Here is a 17,077-nt window from a genome sequence, read left to right on the forward strand (position 1 = left end):
GTGTCAGGTCACTCCCATTTCTGCAGCCACTTGCGCTGGTAGCACTTCACCTCCCTTTTTTCTTCCTTTTTCCCCCCTCTGTGCTTGTCTGAACAGATTTAAGTTTGACCACTGTGGGTTGGTGTAAAGGCCACCAAAATCAGCACCGAAAGAATCTCTCTTGACCGACAAAATGTCAGGGGAAAGGGCTTGTCAACCTCCCAAAATCCCCTCTCAACATTCTCTCTGCAGCTCTAACAGAACAGAGTCTGTGCAAAGGTTGGCCTTATGAAGTGACATTTCTGAAACCACATTTAAGCCCTGAGGTCATAGCACCACAAGAATGTTTTGACTTGGGGCTAAGGGCTAAGCAGGAATTTTCAGCACGGCTGAGCAATACAATCTGTATTTCTGTAGTGCTACACATTCAACTCCACATGTAGAACAGCACCTCTTCTTAGTATATTTTGTCATTTTCAAGACAAACAAGGGCATCCGGACTGACGTAATTTTACCAAATTATGTGCTGGAAAATTTCATCATGGCAAAAAGTCAAGACAGCTCCCAGAAGGGGAACCATTTGGACATCCCCTCTAGATATCCGGAGGGAGGCAGGGAAATCCTTTGCTTGTGATCTGTGAGAGCTGTTTCCCCCTGGAGAATTTTTGAGGAAGTCCAAGGTTGATCACAGAAGCATTTACAAATCCTGAAACTGAAAGTTGCTGGTGTTATTTTTGGAAAACCATTGTGGCTGCTGTCTTTAGGCTACTGAGATCATGATGGAGAGAAGCCATTTAGGAGGGGGGGTGAGATTTGAAGGGTGGAGAGTGAATGGTCAGCCTCTTTTAAAAACCAGGGTCCCAGAAGCCACTTCAGTCTGGGCATCCTAAATCCAAATCACCTCTAGAAAACTTTGTGAGAAGTCAGTTTGGCAAGTCCTCACCATGCAAAAGTCCAACTCAGATGAGTAAACGCTGTGGGTGGGTAACACTTTTGGAAACTCCGCTCTGTTCTGTGAAGGAAGTCAGGCAGCAATTTCACCAGGGACCTCACTATTGAAATAGCCCATTTATTTTTAAAGCTTTTTGCTTCTATCTTCATTGACCGTCATGGTAAATATAACAGGCTCTAAGCTTTATTTTTCTCTTCGTATTTTCTGGTTTCAAGGACCTTAATCCATTACTTAGAAGGTATAGGTAAAATGTAAATCCCAGTGGATCTTTTGAGAGTGAGAGAAAATCCTGAAGTCTCACTGCTTTCTCCTGTGTGAAATAACAGAGTCCTTGAGAAGACAGAAGTGGAGGGGAGATGCTGAAGGAAATCTTAAAGAGAAGAGGGCACCAGTTAATATATTTCACATCTGTTCTTCCCTAAAATGATGACTTTTCTGCCCCCGTGAGTCAGTCAAACTCCACGCCCAGCCTTTAGAAGGACACTCAGCTTTCACCCAAGTGCTTCTTTCTGTGAGTCCTGCAGAGCTATGTATCTACCCTTTATAAACGCGTCAAGAGGAGAAAACCTTCTCTACCTCCTTTTTTCACTGTGGGGAAACCTCCAGAGAGCAAACCATAGTAAGCTCCTGCCTCTGGTGTGGGTCAGCCCAGAGCAATCCTTCCCACAACATCCTGACCAGATGTAGACTGGAGGGGCTGTGCAATGCCTAAGGCTGGGGTCACAAGTTTGGCTACACAGAAGTGCACTGAAGGTAAACGTAAAGGGTCAGGCTTCAGTTTAATCTGAGAAATGTACATGCCTCACACACTTGCCAAGGTGATATTAAACAACATTCTTCCTCAGTTATGTAAAATACAGGACTCCTAAAAACACACAGGTTTTCCCTCCAGGACAGGCATAGCTTCAAGGAAAACAGCCCTTTTCCTCCAGAAGTATTTGCAAGCTCAGCTGCTGTTCCACGGCACACTATGTGAAGCAGGAGAGCACGATATAAAAAACAAAAACTGAAACTCCCTTTGCTAGAGGAGGAGAAATAATTTTGTTTCTAAACTTTCCCTGGTTGGGATTTTTTTCTTTAGGGAAACTCTGAACTGGACTGTACTTTCCATCCTAAATTTTAATACCCTTTCTATGGTTTCAAAGAGCAAGTCTATTGTCCCCAGAGCCCTGGAACCTGCTTTGAGTTTCACTCCTGTCCTGAGCAGTTGGAAGCAATGGTAGCTCCGTGGAAAGGGTTTGTGTGTTGGAGTGAAGAGGCAGTGATTGCCTGTCAGCCTTCTCTGTAAGGAACAGACCCACATCTTTGCAGGCCCCTCAGGAACTGCAGGAGCTGCACAGTTATGTGAATAAGTAGAAATTTACCATTAAATGCATTGTTCTGTGTACCTAATGAGACTTGCTTTCCTACTGGAGTGTTCTATTGCCTCTTCCTCTCATTCCCTTGCCTGTACTACTCCCTACACCAACTGTAAGCCCTTGATCTCACTGAGGAAGAAGCACCATCTGCTCTGGTGAGTCCAGAGCCACACACGTGATGACTGACATTAGCAAGCAGTGTGTAAAACGGCTGGGTTCTGCCTACCTTTCCCTTAGCAAGGGGACTCATTTGGATCTTCATCTTTGACCCAGCTGCTGATTTTCATGAATTTCATAGGCACTCAATTCTCTTTGAGCCCCGATCCCTCTGTCAGCTTGATAGAAAGCAGGTTCAGAACATACTGGCTGATAGACAGCCAGATGGCATGATCACAGAAATTTCATTCTCTGTGGGAAATGAGGCTAGAAGCACAAGGATGTGGGCTGGATTCATAGGATAAGGTTAAAAGTCAAGACTGTATATTTTTTCAGTGTTGATAGTGCGTGGAGAATGCTGTTGTGGAATCATAGCCTGTTTCCTTGAATCAGGTAGCTACTACATCCCTCAAATACTTGGGTAGTGGATTTTTCTGATTTTTTACTCCAGTGTGTTGCTGCAAAATATATGTAAGATTGCTTCTTATTTCATGTATTTTCTCCCAAGTGTGAGTGGTTTTTTTAAGAAAAAACAAAACCTTGGGTCTCTAGGTGCAAAGAGTATAAAGCTTTGCACAATGAAGGATCAAAGGTTAAGACAATGGTACTAAAAGAGCATTTAGCATTTTTGTGGAGGCACAGATTTTTCTGTATTTGGGATATGATTATCAAATGTCATTTGTTCCACTGCATTTAAGTTCCTGCTTTGAATAAGGTTCATCCGTGTGCCTCATGTCTCTTGTGAAGCCCCTGGTGAGGGGGGGGTTTTTGTTTATTTTTATTATTATTATCTCCTGTGCAGCAATAAAAACTATCTACTTCAGTTCAGCTGACAAATCTGGAAGGCTTTTGTTTTATATTTTAGTAGACGACTCTTTTTTAAATTACATATTTTGTGTAATGTGGCAATGTCAACCAAAGGAACAGTGACAGAAGAATCCACAGCCACAAAAGCAGGGTAGTCATGTATTCTGAGGGGCCCAGCAGAGCTGCAGTCATAGCGTTTATTTTCCTGCCATGCTTGGATCTTGATACTCACCACACCAAGTAAAAGCAACTGAGACTTTCCAGGTTGCACCTAATGATAGATACATGGATTACTCACAGAGCAAGGAAGATTTAAGGACAAAATTCTCTTCTCTGCCCCTTCATGGCAGATGTTAGGTCAGGGACTGCCTTTGCTGTTTTAACAGTGGCAATCCAGCAATACTGAGAACCCAAAACATTGGAACTGTGACCTGCTGGGTGGCACAGAACTCTGTGCTACAGACTGTCTCCCACTGGCAGCTCAGTAAATAACACCCAATTAATTATACACAAACACCCACTCCTCTGAAATGCCTTGACTCTGGAGTGAGCCTTTTGAGATGTGCCAGCCCTGTTTGTCAAAGTTGGATCTAAGCACACTCATGCAGAAATTGAAACATGACCCAAAGCACAGACCCAAAATGGAGGCATGAAAAATCAGAAGCCTCTTTAGATACTGTTGGCCTGGGAGTTTAGGAATTGCCTTTAAGCAAAGAGAGAGCAAGAGATTATCCCATGTCTAAACATGCAACTGTAAGAATTAGAGTAAGGCTGTACTGAAGCTCCACCTAATTCAGCGTCTTGTCTGCAGAAGCAGGCAGTGAGCTATCAGGTAGCCAGGTGGGCCAAGGTGCTGCATTCAAACTGCAGTATCTGCTGGAGATACACATTGAAATCTCATTTTTAACAGGTCCCTGGATCCTCTTTTATCATCAGTTTTGCTAGATGGTGCTGGTGTCACCAGGCCTAGGGACACCTTGGACAACAGTTTGCAGATTTTAGTGTACTCTACATTGATTGCCCTGCATGTGAGGCCATTCATGCTGACTTCTACAGAAGGTAAAGAGCAAATTATCACTCATGCCATCTCTACTGAATTCTGCAAGAGTAGTCCCCATATAATCCCAGCTTTGCGGAGGTCCTTCTTGGACCTTGCATCTCCTTATCACACCCAGCTAGGCACTGTTTTACTAGAGATCTAAATTTCAGCTGGTCTGCCCCCAAATCATTCTGTAGAAATGTTTACTACTCCTGATGCTCCTCTCTCTTTTCTCTTGCCTGTACAACTTCCCTAGGCATACATGCCATGGGACTTCTTACACTGGAAGAAATGAAGGATCCCAGTAGATCACCTTGTCCTTCTAGCTGATCCCATGGTCCACCAGAAATGTGAGTCAGAAACTCCTTCTGGGAGCAGCCTGTACTCACAGTAAGTCTTACAGGATGTCCTGACCACTGTGTGCCATCAGAGGACCCACCATGCATGCAGACCAGCTATGCCAGACTGTGGCCCCTCTCCTGGTGGCTTCCAGACCTCTTGTTTGGTTTTTTTATATCTTCCCCATCTGAGTCATGGGATTTCCTGATCAACTTCCCCCACCATCCCCAGCAGAAGAAAGAGGAAGCCTGGTGACATAGTCCTGGTGACTGCGGTGCCCAAACCCATTCCCTTTTCCTCTGAAATCTCCCAGCCCAGCATCAGTGGCAACTATCCACTGACTTCTCAGATGTCTTCAGGGTGGTGTGCCCTGCATCCTTCTGTGATTCCCTATTTGTACGTTCCTGACCTTTTGACATTGATCTTCCTGTTATCTCTCCTTTGTTGTCTCCCATGATCATTTAGCTTTCTCCAGGCCTTTCAAAGAGCAGACACCTCAACAGAATACTTGTCTAGCCTGAAAAGAGTTAAGGCAACTTGCCCCTACCATGTGTAATAACTTTGTGCCTTTACCAAATTGTCTTCTCGCCATATGCCCTCTTTCCATTTCATTTGTAAACAGGTTAAACAGTGGGAGCCCAAGAAAAAAACCCACTTAAACATCACTAGAGACTTCCCTCAGTTGTGGACGCTGGTCATTTACCCTCCTTTTTTATTAGGTTATTCACATGAAGGTTTTTTTCTGTTGTCCCATGGTGCCATAATTTCTTTCAGAGCCCTTACTGATGGACCTTTATGTCTTCAGAAAGTGTTGCTGGCATTCTATATGGCTGACCCTGTTGTGGTTTTCATTTAACTTGCCAGAGTTTATGATCCTTCTTATTTTCCATTCTTGGACACAACTTCTATTTTGTGAAGAAAGTCTTCTGCTTCTAATAAATTCCTTTATCCTGCTGTTAACTGTCAGCTTTCCTTTTGGTGTTTCCAAAGTCTTTGCCCATACACATACATTTAGAGAAAATATACTCCTACATGTTATGTTTAAATAGCCACCATGCAAACTTTTTAACCTTCAGACATGCATTTTAGTTTATTTTTGACAAAGTTCCTTGCTCTTACGTAATTCTATTGCAGTTGGGGCTTTTTTTTCTTTTTTTGCTTTTGTTCCCTAAACAAGAATGTTGAGCAGGGGTATTTTTAACTAGGTTCTGCATGTTACTCTGGGCTAATATACAAGTTTTTTCTTCTTTTGTAGGCTCTTTCATGCAGAAACAATATTTTTATTTTATGCAGCATCAATCCCCGATGTGACATTTATCCAATATGCAGGTGGGAAATTGATATCTGCTGCTATTGTTGCATTTCTTACTCTGTCAGCAACTCTGTTCTCCCTCAGCATGTAAGAGATACAGATATTTGATCCAACCCTGCTGTGACACATTTCTGACTTAGGCCAGGACTGTCAGTTTTTATAGGTTTTGAGCTGCTGATAAACAAAATTAGCTTATTACTTTGATTTGGCACAAGTGTTTCTTTAATATATGTTACCACTTCTCCACTGCTTCTGCCTCCTCTATCTCTTTTTTTATACTTTGTACCCCAATTCTGAAGCATCTGAAGAATTGCCTTTTTCCCATCAAATTTCTATTTAAAGTCAGGTATTTTTGTTTCCCATCTTGTTTGTTAGACTTCTAGCATTCATTAAAAAAAAATCTTTTCTTTCTCTGTACTGTGGGATTCTTCTTGATTGATTATTCATCATTCTCTCTTTTTAAGTTTCACCAAATCATTGTTATTCACTGGAGGATAAAGTTTTTCTGACTTTCTGCTCTGAATATGTGCCATCCTGGATTATGTTTTAGCACTTGTCAGCTTCTCCCTTCTTTCAATCTAAAAAAATCTCCTAACGCCTTTTAAGTGCCACCACTGGTTTCATTTTTGTTTACCTGAATCTGATTATATGCATTATGAAGGTTTTCCCTTTTTCTAATGAGTTCAAATCCTTTATCTTCAGCTATTTCCTAGTCACTCATTGACAATTTGTCTCTGCTTCTCCCAGTTCAGCCCTGCTTATGGTATTGGAGGCATTCCAACTGAAGCTACTATGGCACTCCTGGCCTCCAGCTTACCATCTCACTGCACCCATTTTGCCTCCAGAAACCCTCTCCTCCGTTCCTGAGTTCTTTGTTCCATGCACTGTGTCCGAAGACTCTCTCAAGCCTTCCCGAAGAACCTGCCCAGATATACCATACCATCCAGCAAGCAGATATTGCATCCAGCAGTCTAATGACCATGCAGTCTTTTCTGGTATCACAAAACCACATGGATGTATGCTTGATAGAGCATCAGTGGCCCTCTACCACTGTAGCTTCCTGAAAACTGGGACCTGAACAGAAATCTCACTGCAAAAGCGTATGTACCTCAAGATGTGAGATAATTTCTGTCCCTCTCCCCTCTGCCAGATGAGACTACTAGCCACAGAGCCTTCCCTCACCTCAGTGGCTTGGGGTCAGCCTGGAGGTAGTTCTGCTGAGTGATGATTCTAAAGATATTGTCAGTACATCTGCCTGTTACCCTGAAATCTTCTAGTTTGAGTGTCATGGTCTAAAGGACTAGGATATTGCGCTAATTGCACTGGATACACATAGTTGTCACTGAAATGCATAGGTGGAGCAAACTGAGGCTCCTTGACACTCATTATGGAAATAGCCAGCTACTGTTTTAGTTTGCTTATTACTAGAAGGGCTCTGATTGGCTCCGTACCCAGCTCCAGGCACAGATCCCTGAAGGAGGAGCTGTTCAAATACCTAAACCAAGGAGAAAGACAAAACTCCTCATCTGGCAGATATCCGTTTACATCACACAGCACCACTGGTCTGATACGATCCCATGGTGAGTCTTTGCTTTCTCTCTTATTCCTTGTCTCTGACATTCACAAAGGGAAAAGTGAGAGCTAAAAGCACAGTGCAAGGGATGCTGAAATAAACAGCCATTGGTAAGTATATACTGTTACATTGCTTTGCCTTCTGGTACACTTTGGATCTCCATCTTTTTAGATTGGAAGGACATTTTTACAAACATTTCAGTTCAACTGCCCTGAGCAGAGACATTCCACAGAAGTCAGAAACTGTGACTTGGAAACAAGAGACCTTATACTAAAAGCACGGTTGGGGTTAAAGTATGTTCAGTCTGTTTGGTTACATTTCTGCTATGTACTGACAGTTGTTCCTTCATTCTCCTTTAGCTTTCAAAGCAAGGATCTACTGCCTGAGAGCTCTGCACTTGTGGAAGACAGTAAGACCCAGCAAAATGGAGGACAGCAACACCCAGCAAGGACTGTGAAGAATAACGTGTGTAGTTGCCACTGGAACAGATGCTTCATGGGAGTTAGGCTAGAACGGAGCCCAGCTTGCCTGGAGATGAGGGACCAGGACAACTAGATAAGGGAGGACTCACATCTGAGTTCCCATAAAGTGTTTGAGAACCACTTTCCTCAAAACAGTAGGATATTGGGCTCTCCTAGACCTCAGCTTCCACAGACTCCCTCATTCCTTCAGCCCAGGGCTCTGCTCACATGCTGTTGTCAGTGAAACTTTTACTAACCATGCTGATGCACATAAGAGATGGAAAGAGGAACCACTGCTTTTTGAGGGGGAGGCTGAGGAAACAGGTGATGTGTGGTGGGAGGATGAGTAGTGAGAAATGGAGAAATGAAAAATAGAAAGTTTTCACTAGAGTTGTAACAGTTACAGCTCCTCTAAGTGTAATGGAACCAGACAGCAGAGTGGGCGGAGATAACTTGATGGCCTTTAAAAGAGGAAGGAGTGACAAATACTGAAGATACTGAAGTGGTCTATGTCCTGAGCACCCTGACTCTCAAGCTCTGGGGGTTCATGTTGAGGTGATTCTAAGAAGCTAGTGGTCCAAGTTGCCCACCCACTGCCACAGGTTATTACCCTATCACTGACTTATCGGAAGCAGTGGTGTGCCCACACCATAGGCACCAGGCTGATATATTGACATAAACTGAGGTGACTGTGGCTAGTTCAGTTTACTAGGATGTGGACTGTGGTGGCCAAGGCATCTCCTTCTTGATCCCTATCAGGTTTAGTTGAATAGATGACCAGCTGAGATCAGAAACCCCCTGAGTCACCACAGCCTAACAAGACAAGCACCAAAAGTGGCCAAAAGAACACCAGGAGAGCCTCAATACCATTTTAGCCAATTTGCATGTCTTTAGACCTTCTTTTCTCTGCCCAGCCCTGGGCATCCAGCACCTCCATGGGGATGGGAATGGGCCTGTGGCCAGGCAGGGCAGGGCTGCAGGGAGCTGGAAACAGAGATTGTCTCTGCTGGAGCAGAGATTCACAGGTCAGGGTCCTGGACTCTGTTTGAGGTGTGGGTAGAGCCCTGGGGAAGTTCAAATGGGGCTCTGGTCCCTGGTCAGGGTTGGGCAAGCCCCAGCTCAGCTGGAGCAGGAACAAGCAGGGCTGGTTGTGCCCTTGGGATCCTGACAATGTCACTGACTTTTGATCATCTCTCCTCATATTAAGGAACTACAGACAAAAACCTACTCCAGCAAATGATTTGCAAAACTAAGATTAGTCTACTGTAATTCAAATTCCTCATTGTTATCTTGGTCAAGTGCTCTGATAACCACAGTGCAAATGACCACTGCAGAGCAAAAAAGATGCCAGCCTTACACCTGGTGCCAGCTTTGCACTGCTTCTGGAGATTTGTTTTAGCTCTTGCTACAGCTATCCCTGCACATGCTAGGAGGAACTGCTAATAAATGGCAAATAGTCCCATGAGAATCACAGCTAATGGCTGCTGCTCAGAGAGATAATCAGCCATTTAATAAAGGGTGAGCTTCTACCTCTACACTTCCATGGATAGCATTAATGCATTACTTCTCCCTCCTTAGCCATGTATTTCCACAAAACTGGTAGAAATTTAATGTTTTTGAAACCACTCTTCCTCTATTACTCTTACCTGAAATTGCCCGATGGATTCAGAAGTTATTAGGAATAGCTAGATGGCTGTATGGATGTTGACAGGGACAGACACAAAGCATTATTTTATTAAGAAATTGCTTAAATTTATAGCAACACATTTTTAAATCATATTAACATCCAGCTAATATGAGGTTTAGGTTTCATGTCTGCACAACTCTGCCTCACTAACAGCCTGAGAAAGTAAAGGAGCTGAGAAAGAAGACTTCATGCCTTGATGGTCTTCTCTAGGAAGGAGCGATGGCAGGGTCAGGACTCAGCAGAAAGGCTTACATAAATACTCTTTAGGGACTAACAGTTTTGCTTTAAACATCCAATTCTAGACCTTTCAAAGATGGAGTTATCTTCTTTCTCATCTCCAATAATTTATAAATGAAATCCCTTCTCACCCTGTCCACTTCCCATGGTAGTCTTTCCCTTCTTGTGCCTTGAGACTTGAATGTGCAGAGGTTGCTGCTCTTATTGATGCTGAGCTTCGCAGTAGCTAAAAAGCCTTATTAATTTATGTGAGTGTCTGTTTCTCAGGGAAGTTCAAGCTTTAGGTATAAACATTTGTGAGTAATTTCTCCTTAGGACTGTCTAAAATATAATGAGATGGACATTTTATATTGGTTTGAGTTTTTGTTTACTTGTTCATGCATTTTTGAAAACGGATGCTGCTTGCATGTTTCCTATGAGGCAGATTAAACACATTCTAGAGAGCACACCTAATCCAAAGGTCAATCTTCCCTAGCAATCCAGCCAGCAACAAACTGCTTCATGGTTTCTCAATTTTGGTAATGAAGTCTTATAAAGTGAAGTGTAAAGTAATTATATTTATTTTTATTTAAACTTTTACAAACTACTGAAATATAAGTTTTTGAAAAATTTTGCCTTAATGGTCTGCAGAGCATAGCATCTGGTTTTCTACATACAGTATTATTTAATTTGGAAAATTCCAAGTCTTGCAATAAATTGGTCTGGCAGCTTTCACTGCAGAATTACAAGCTGAGTAGTTTCCACTACCAGCTATGCCTACAGTTCTGCCCTTCTGAGAAGTATATGTGTCACAAGACTTAAGATTCTTTCCAATTAAAGTCTGAAATGTCTTGGTCATATCTGTGGGTCACTGTACTTTTATTGTAAAACACCTCATTTAACTAATCTCACTGCCATTGGCTTTAAAGTTATGGTGTTTGTGCCCAGGACAAGTCCTTTCTTCCGTGGGAGGCTTGGTTACCTCAGAAAGTTCTGCCAATTATGTTAGGGAAAAAACCTCTCTTCAAAATACTCCATGTTGGCCCTAAGCAGAGAAGTAAAAACAGGTTGGTGAAATAAAACCTGTGATTCATCACTGTGTAAGGTTAGAAGGAATTACTGAAAATCTCCTTGTGTTCCCTCCTCACCCTCTGAATCATTCTGGGTATTACAATCTAGTCCGTGTATTTCAAAAGCAGAAGAGAAATCAATGTAGCATGAGTGTTCAAAATGACAAAGCCACTAACAAGCAGCAGATATGTCATTTGTTTGAGATGATGTAAACATACAGATTATTCTGTAAATTGTATCTTAAATTAAAAATTCTAGATTGTTCATTTTCATAAAGGGAATGGGCAGTTTGAGGGGAGATAAAGAGAGAAAAAAACATTTATTTTTTTTCAGGAAGAGGTTTTTACTGCTTTTCATCCAAAGACTGAGCAATAGTTAGATGGTCAGTTTGAGTCTTTTTCTTAAATGACTATAGGGAATAACAAGTCATAGGAAGCCTGGCCATAATTCCAGGGGAGAACAGAGTATTAGTCTCCTAGCTGTTTAAAGTGGTCAGTCAAAATGTCAACTTCCCTCAGCAAAAAAGCAGAATTACATGAACTTAAAAATATCACAAATATTTCAGCACATAGCTACATATGCCATGGAAACTGAGACATTTTTACTGATGGTGGAAGCAGAATGTTTATATTAGAAATTATTCTTGATCGTTCTGAATGATAAATGTCAAAAACAAGTGATCCTAGAGAGAAATCTATTCTAGCAGAATCCTAAATCTGCTCTGAAAAGCATATTCAGCCTGAATAAATTGATGGAGTTGATATTTTTCATAAGGCCTTGGTTTTCTTTTTTCATCTACGATTTCTCAATACAGATACATAATATTTTTCCCATGCATTTGGAAAATGTGAATTTCTCCCAAGATGATTTCCTAATTTTTTCCACCACCACTTCACCCTCATTACTTACCTGTCCTGATATTTTACCTTTCTAAAGTCTTGAATCAATCAATTATCTTGTGAAATGTCTAGTCAAGCAGGTATGGAATACAAAAGTTCATGTTTGGAGCTCTTTTTCTGGTAGAGATGGGAGATGACCAGGCAGTCAGTGAAAAGGGCCTGAGCATCTCTAATCTCCTCTACTCTCCTTTATTCTCTACCTTAGGAATGTTTGCACTTCAGAATGAGCATTACAGAGAATTTTTCCTTTCTTTCTTTTTTAAAGATTTCACTAGTTGTAGTTGCTCTAGGACTCCCCAAGATTATATTAGAGTACAAATAATTTCAAAATTTTTATTAGAAATGGATGCACGAGAGAGCAGTGAGAACAATATTGGGATCTTAGTCAAAGTTCTGTGCAGTTTCAGTTTTCCAGTTACTCTGGGAATAAAATGGAATAAAATATAGAAGTGGGAATAAGATTGGATAAAATATAGAAGTCAATATAATCAATATACTGATTTTGTTTCAGAAGCAAGTGTTTTATTGTCCAATGTAGAAGTGGAGACTCCACCTACACAAGAGTTGTGAATCTGCAGCAGTTGTTGAACCTTCAGTAGGATTTTATTTTCCACCAGCTTTCATCTCAACATTTAATTTCTTTCCTGATCCCGTGTGCCATGTATCTCCACATGACCAAAAGCAATGATATATGAGCTCTTTGGTTTGAAGAAAGAAAAGGGAAGATGGATGGAATGAAGGCGCTAGATCCCGATAATCCACCAGCAAAGCACCCCAGCAACCCCACACGTAGCCTTGGCACTGCACCCCATGCACTTGTTGCCCCTGAGTTAGTTGGTTTAGTTGAAGAGACCAGAGCTGTGCTTCCATCCTCAAAGGTCAAGGTCACTGATGGGTGCAAGTAGTCTCTCTGCAGACCCTAGTGAATGTAGGGTCTGCATTCTCCAGGAATTCAGGTAGAGGTAGTCAGTTTGTTGGAAACCCACCTGTATGGTTTTTAGGCTTTTTGGGGGGGGCTTTGTAGTGGAAAAAACAAGGTTTTATGACAGGGTGGGAGGTATCTGGGTATGTTGGAGTATTCCTTTTTCCTTAAGCAGACAGGAAAAAAAAGACATGCAGAACAACTGTTTTGATGAACAGACTCTAGGTGGCAACAACACCCTGTGTAGCCTTAAGAGAGGCTAGTCAGGCAAAGACTAATGCTTACAGAGAGTAAAAAGAATTACGGCATTTTCAGTACAGCTTCTAGAAAATTTTACAGCTGATCACACCAGCTGCATATTGCTAGAAACATTTTCATATTCTGCCAGTTTTCATTGTAATAGGGGACTTGGTTTTCAACACATATTTTGAATAAGATGCTGCATGTTTCATTTTGCAGCTATAATACTGCAGGTGTGTAGAGGAAAATTAACAAATTATTCTCTTTGGGTTATCCTACTTGGACGGGCAATCTCAGGAAGCATGTGTATAACCCTCATTTGTAATAGTGCCTGTAAAAGTGCACAGATGGATATATACAAATGCAGTTCTGTAGCATTCACCAAGGACGGTCTTGAAATGCCACTTCATCATCTTGTCAAGAAAACAGCCACACAGATACCTATGGAATGTTTGACACAACTTCTGTGTAAAACACTGTATTATCTGCCAAGAGATTTGTAATGCCCTATGTCATTCCCACTTCACTATGTATCCAGCTTCCTGCACAATATAAAAATCCTTACAAGCATGATGGCCTGCAGAATTATCACATTTTTCTCAAAAGTCAGTTTAGCTGTTAACTCCACTGACCCTCGAAATATTGAAATCTATTATTGATGTGTTCATAGACATAGAGAGAAAGCAGAGAAAAAGATACTAGCTTTGATTACCCTTTGTAGCAAAAAACTGTCATTGTAACCACAGTATATACCAGTAATGACCACAGAAAATCTTTCAGGTGTGACAACATCATGTTTGTAGCAGACCAAACTGTCTGATGGCATCTACAGGATATGATAAACTTCTCTATTACTCTGTCAAAGTGACAAAGCTGCAAATCCCTGTGATTAAATCAGCTGATTTGTGTAATTGACCCATTCACCTGCGTGCTGTCAATTAATCTCCTCTGGGACTACTTCCATTATTTCAAACCTCTAAGCTGCTTTCCAAGACAAGAACTGTCCTTTAAAATGTTAAAATGTATCTCCTGAAAGCAATTTCTTCCTTTCTTAACAAAGTGTGGAATTTCCCTTTAAATTATACTGAATCAGATTTCCAGATTCACAGTATTCTAAAACAATATCTTACAATACTCCATAAGCCTGGTACACTGATTTTTTAAATATATATTTATAAATTAATGAAGATTTGTTCTTACTAGGTATATATAAACCTATGTAGGATGAGAGTGCCCTAAAAACAAAAAAAACCTTTAAGGTACTTTGTGTCATGGTATTTTGTGTAGCATGTATTTTTATTAGTTTTTCTTCCTTCCAATTAAGGAGTAGTTTTATTATACATTTATCAAAGAGCAGGGACATAATGGCAAAAGTAATGAAAACACAATAAGAAAAATTGCTTATGTCTATAACATATTGTCTCTTCTTCTACTTCCTACTCCTTTCTCTTTTCTTTCTCTTTCAAGATGTCAGAACTTTGAACACAAATGGCATATAGGGCCAAAACAAAATGAGTAATGTATTGAGACCAATATGTTTTCTCCCATCAACTAGCTCTCTGAGTTTAGGAAGTGCATTGCCAATGGTAGCTGTCCCTGTGGCAAAACAGAAGAAATGTGTAGCTTGCTGAGAGCCCAGTGGGTTTCCAGCTGCAGCTGGGTAGGACATATGCTGGCAGCTCACCAGTCTTATCCAGTATTGACATGGGCAAAATCCATCTGACAACAGGCAATGAGAATTATTGTAGGGACTGATAGCTGTTAAATCATGTGTTCTTTTACTCTTCAGTAAAAGAATGCTCTGTATCACCACTGTCTTACCTCACAGAGATCCCTCCACCTTGGTTTTCATCCACACCAATGAAGGTTTCCCACCGATGGCTGAAATGCTCCCTGAAACTTGTGAATCGGTGCAGTAATGAAAAGCTTATCATCACACCTCAGCTAAAAGTGCCATAAAGTTGTAAAAAAATAGCCTTGTCTCTCACGCCAGCGATTGAAACATCAAATCCATAAGTGGCATGTCAAGATGGAGGCACAGGCAGAGGTACTTGTGAAGAGTGGCTACAGCAGGTATAGGTGTGTTTGTCACCATGCCACGTTCAGAATCAGGTAAGGGGACGAGAAGCAGCTGCAAAGGCTGATGAGATGCAAGAGCTTTCAGAGCATTCTTTATTTGTTTTGGTTTGTTGGATTTTTTTACTCAAGTAGGGTAAGACATTACTTTGTACAAATTAAAGCCTCCTATTTTCTAAATTAAATTGTCTCATGTTTGCAATGCAACATGAGAATGCAATGCAATGTGAAATTCCATTCTCTACATTACTACCAGATAATCAACAAGGAAAATAACAGAAACTCAAAAAAAATCCAAATGTCCATGTGTTCCATAAGTGCAGATTCCATATTTTTGACCCACCTAAAGGAAATCACTCCATTCCCTGTTTATACTCAACAGCTGCATTCATTTCAAAATAAGTTTTGTTTGGCAAAAGAGTTATCACATTTTGAGGAGTTTTGCCTTCTACCAGATGTACACAAATTTTATTTGGTAGAATAGAAGAGCTCTTGCTGACAATGGCACGAGCTCTGTAAGGACATATTTGGCTGCTTGCATGTGATTCTATTTCAACCAGCTACTCTATTCTTCCTTCCATATTACAAGTCTCCACTGTGATTTACAATCCTACATACAACCCTTGTTACTGCAGATGAGTTAAAAAGTAAAACCTCTCTGTGGTTGATTTACACTATATTCTCTCCACAAGTGGTAGAAGACTAAAGACCTAAGCCAGCCTTAGGAGACTTTTATTGACTATACGAACAAAACCAGATTTTATATTTTGTGCTTATCGGGTAAATCTGGAAATAATGAAAAGTGGAGAAAAGCAAGACTCCAAATTAAATGTAGACTGTTGACTTATTTCAATGACAAATAATATTTCAAAAATTCACTTTAAATCCTTGAGTTACTGACTCTTCAAAAATTTAGTTCTGTGTTCATTTTTTACTTTGGTTCTCTGATTGGCTTTTACCATAAGACAATTTAAGTTGGGGGTTTTTGCACAAGGCAAGCAATATTTAGCATAAGAGTTAAATTTATTATATGCAAAATTGATTTTAGGAAAGTAATAATTAATCGTAAATCATTGATTCAGATATTGAAGTTACCATGGGGGCTTACAGATCTTAGTGATGCAGGAACATTTATTCAACATTATTCTGCCTGCAGTGGACTTCTTACTATATGCATCATTAACTCCTTTATGTGCAGTTAACCAACAAACAAGAAAATATATTCAAAGTAAAGAGGAAGTTGAAAGGAAAATATATAGTGTCTTTCTTTGGCTTCTCATTTTTTGGGTTTTTTGGGGGTTTTTTTAAACCTAGAAGCTACAGTGTTTTGTGTTCTTGTTTGGTTTTCTTGGCTTCATTTTTTTCAAACTTTAAGAAGCAGCAAACTCTGTTTATAGAGGCTTCAGGCATTAGGGCTTCTGATATTCTCTCACAGTGTAATTAATGTTAGCCTACCAACTCCTTCATATCTCACAGAATGTGTATTTCCTCTGGAAACTAGTATACCTCAAGAAAGCTAAGATGTTAGGACATAATGTGAATGCTATCAATTCAATAAAATGAATGCAATCAAAAATTTTCATGCCACTGATAGACACAGAATCATATCCCAGAGAAAGCTGAGCTACCATTAGGTTGCTATTTTGTTCCTTACTATTGTTTGGGACAGGGGTGGGATGTGTAATGGTTCATCAACATTTTTATTGAAATTCATCCTGGCTTTAAAAAAAAAACGACCAACCAAAAAACCCCAAGAACAAAACATTATATAGATAGGGTTGATGGCAAATGACTATTGAAATGCAATTGTTAAAGTTTTCTGCAATTGTTTTAGCTGTGCTATCGCATTTTGTGATGTGGTTGGGAAATGCAAAGGGGAACAGCCATTGCTGGTACTAAATTGCTGCACAGACTCCAGCTGTGAGCCCATAATAGGTTTTTTTGTGTGAGGCAGGAAAAGATGGGCACGTTTTGAATCTGTTAAAGTGTA

This window comes from Corapipo altera, unplaced genomic scaffold (genome assembly GCF_003945725.1).
Source record: "Corapipo altera isolate COAL_440 unplaced genomic scaffold, ASM394572v1 60, whole genome shotgun sequence".
In the NCBI taxonomy this organism is placed as follows: Eukaryota; Metazoa; Chordata; class Aves; order Passeriformes; family Pipridae; genus Corapipo; species Corapipo altera.